The sequence below is a fragment of the Octopus bimaculoides genome, chromosome 29, assembly GCF_001194135.2.
Source record: "Octopus bimaculoides isolate UCB-OBI-ISO-001 chromosome 29, ASM119413v2, whole genome shotgun sequence".
NCBI lineage: Eukaryota > Metazoa > Mollusca > Cephalopoda > Octopoda > Octopodidae > Octopus > Octopus bimaculoides.
Genome location: NC_069009.1, coordinates 11,162,222 through 11,165,762, shown reverse-complemented (window position 1 = coordinate 11,165,762; position 3,541 = coordinate 11,162,222). Strand labels below are relative to the sequence as shown.

At 36.8% G+C, this 3,541-nt stretch overlaps 1 protein-coding gene across 1 annotated transcript in view; it reads left to right on the top strand.

Annotated features, from left to right (window-relative positions):
* The window catches only part of LOC106871602 (leucine-rich repeat-containing G-protein coupled receptor 4-like), a 61,891-nt gene that overhangs the window by 41,487 nt on the left and 16,863 nt on the right, over positions 1–3,541 (top strand). The window contains exon 15 of the mRNA XM_052977856.1: positions 3,325–3,419. The gene's annotated coding sequence lies outside the window, so the exon portion shown is untranslated. The remainder of the gene's footprint in view (positions 1–3,324; positions 3,420–3,541) is intronic.

Here is a 3,541-nt window from a genome sequence, read left to right as displayed (position 1 = left end):
GAACAAAACCATGGTAAATTAATCAAAATCTACCACCTCCTACATTTCGATTATCTCCCTTATACTGGAAGAAATCCCTAATTACCCCCCCCCTATCTAGAACTCTTCTTTTCACACGGGAGCGAACACATGTTACGAGGAAGTAGAGAAATTTGAAAAGACAACACGAAACCGGTTATTTCTCCAAATACAATGTTTATATACCCCCCCCAAAAAAATTTATAACACTTTTCTGACATAATTCAAATATATACTTTAACCATGTAACACAAGCCTTCTGTAGTTTTTTCACTCTTATTATCTGTTATATATATATTGGGTTGGCAACTATGTTCCCACGGTTTTTTTAAATCGAAATTTTTGAAAAGGTTTAATAAAAAATCAACAACTAATTAATCAATAATGTATTCACCCTTGTTGTTTACAAGTTCTTCCCAACGTTCAACAAATTTTCAATACGTCGTTGGTAGAAATAACCCAATTTCGACTCGAAAAATTGATCCAACCAAGCTCTCAATGCTGCATCACTACTGAACGAAACTCCGAGCATCGCATTTCAAAGAGATCGACAGAGGTGGAAATCCGTTGGCGCCAAATCAGAAGAGTGCGGCTAGTGTGGCAGCACATCCCAACCATGCGTTTGAATGCCTTACTTGGTCATAGTGGCGATATGAGATCAGACGTTGTCGTGCAGCAGAAGACGATTAGGTTTTTTTCTCTTGAATAGACATGTTGAGTCGTTCCAGCTGCCGAAGATAGACTTCCGCGTTGAGCGTTTGGTTCCGTTCAAGCAATTCGTAATCGATAATCCCTTTCCACCATATGCACAACAATCGTTTTACGCGGATGAAGATCTTGTTTCACGCGCAGTGTCCCTTGTGTACCGGGGCTAAGCCATTCCTTACGCTTCTTCATATTGATGTACGCGCACCAACTTTCGTCACCAGTAACGATTCGGTAAAGAAATCGTTGCTTGTATCCATGAGTTGAGCGGTGACGATTTGTGGCTGGTTGATTTTTGTTGTTGTCACTTAAAGCATGCGGAACCCATGCTCCATACTTCTCTATAGCAGTGTGGGAGCATTCCATTTTCTTTGCCAGTTCCCTTGTCGTTTGACGAAAATTGTCGTGCAAAAGTTGGTTTAATCGTTCTTCATCGAACTCAACTGGACGGCCAGAACGCGGTGCTTCTTTGAGGTCTAAGTTTCCATTTTTGAACTCGGTATACCAATCATGAGCGGTTCTTTCAGCTATGGCACCCTCTCCATACACAGCACAAATGTCACGAGCAGCATTTGCGGCCTTAGAACTTTGATTAAATGTAAAGAGAAAGATGTGTCGAAAATGTACGTTTTTCTTAACTTGACATTCCATTTTAATGAACTGAAAATAAACAAAAATTAACTAAAATTAAGTAGAAAAAAAAAAAAAAAAAAAAAAAAAAAAAAAAAAGAAGATTCCAAAATGATTCAAAGCAGAATTCTCGAAAAAAATAGATTCCGAAATTTAAAGACGTAATGAATTCTAAAATTACAAGAAATGGCGGGAACTTAGTTGCCAACCCAATATGTATATGTATATGTGAGTTTTTAGTTCATGAGTCGGCTTCGTTTTAGTTTAAAGAGAATATATTCTTAATGCGCCTGTTATTAAAAACACCTGAAAGTAATTTAAAGTGAAACACCTCACACCAGGTCTCTTTTGTGAGCGACAGACATCGATGTATGGTCATTGTTGTGACTTTTCAATGTCACGTACCGAACAATATCAGCTGGAAGCTACCTCAACGACTATCACTATATGTTAAACGGCTTAAACTCTAATCTATAATTGATTTATTTTTCCGTGGTATAAAATGCTGAGACATGACAATAGAGGATTTTAAATTTTGTAAACCATTTAAGATTTTGTAATAGTCGTCGATATAGTTTGCAGCAAGCCTTGTTTGGTATGCAGCATTGAAAAGTCACAACAAAGATGAAATATCTAAGTGTGCCACTTTGGAAAGGGTCCTGATATGAGTTACTGCGCTTACGCACCATTTACTATCAGATGTTTTTAACACCAGGCCGAATGAGGAAATATTCACTTACACCTAAAACACAACCGACACACGAACTAAAACTACACATCCTTGCATATGTGGGTTCAATTTATAACACCCCTCGTGTTATAAAACATCATCGATCCCATATTTAATGTGTTATTTGCTTGAGGGTAGGCTGCGATTTAGCGAGGTGGGAATCATCCCGTCAAAGTACAAGTTGTTAAGCATGGACGTCCACCCTTGCTGAATGGAATTTGGGGTGAGTTGTCTCGCCTGTGCATGATTGTCAGGTGCTTAAAAAGCCCGGCGGTTTGTGGCAGTAATACGCATCGCACTATTTCGGAGCCTACTATCCAACAAATCGTCTTCCGTAAGTATAGTCGAAGATATATATTTATATAATTTAGAGATGTTTCAACCAAAGATGGGTCCAGGCCACGTCTAACTCTGCAGTAGCACCTAAAAGAGTTCGATAAATCCTTCTTATATCATATTTTGTGGTATCATGGCTCATTCGAGTAACGAGTTCTTGTGGATTCAGTTCTATCCATGAATAGGTTATTTACTGATATCCCTTGAAGAAATTTGTCCAGATTCGCTTCAAATGTGATGGGGTCCTTTTCCTTACTGACCTGTTTTGAATGAATGTTAAATAAAGCAGGGCCTGTTGAGGGAAAAAAATTGTGTTGCAGTGTGTTTATGTTTTGTGATTCTGAATTGAGGAGAGGACGTACGACCCACGCTCCTACCTGGAATGAATTCTGAAACTGAAGTTGAGGTCCTTGGGGCAATGCTGATGGAATATTGTCTATATTGTTCAAACGATGTATTGCTTACGGAGGCGGTGGAGAGAATAAGGTTTATATATATATATATATATATATATATATATGTATATATATATATATGGGTATATTAAAATATAGCATATGATACACAAGACGAAAATCGAGACTATATAGATATAATTTCATTTATTAACTTATAGTTAATTAGAATACCTACAATTGTTTCAGTTGTACTCAATACCGATTACAAATTTATGAAAAAATAAATGAAATTTGTAGTTAGAATATTATATTAGTAAAATCTGAACAGGACTAATTGATATAAAAAGATTACATGTTGTTTGAGATTTTAAACCGACTGAACCGAGTAAAAATAAATAAGAAATTTATCCGTTATAAATGTGTACGTGTATAAATTTTACTACCCCTGTTGTTTGTGTCTTGTTCCTAATCGCAATGATACCCTTATATTTTACTATCCTCCCATAGACTGGACCAATTTCTTTGTGTTTCATCTGATTTACAATTCAACAATTAAGAAACCCAGTGAATACAAACCATCTGCTGTAAACGTATCCAGAGCCGTGAGTATCTATTAATTCTCTGGCACTGTCTGTCTCTCTGCTTCACTCTATATACACTACACAAATACTCACAGGTGTACGTGTGTATATATTTATTCTCTCTCTGTTTATTTCCTCGTGTT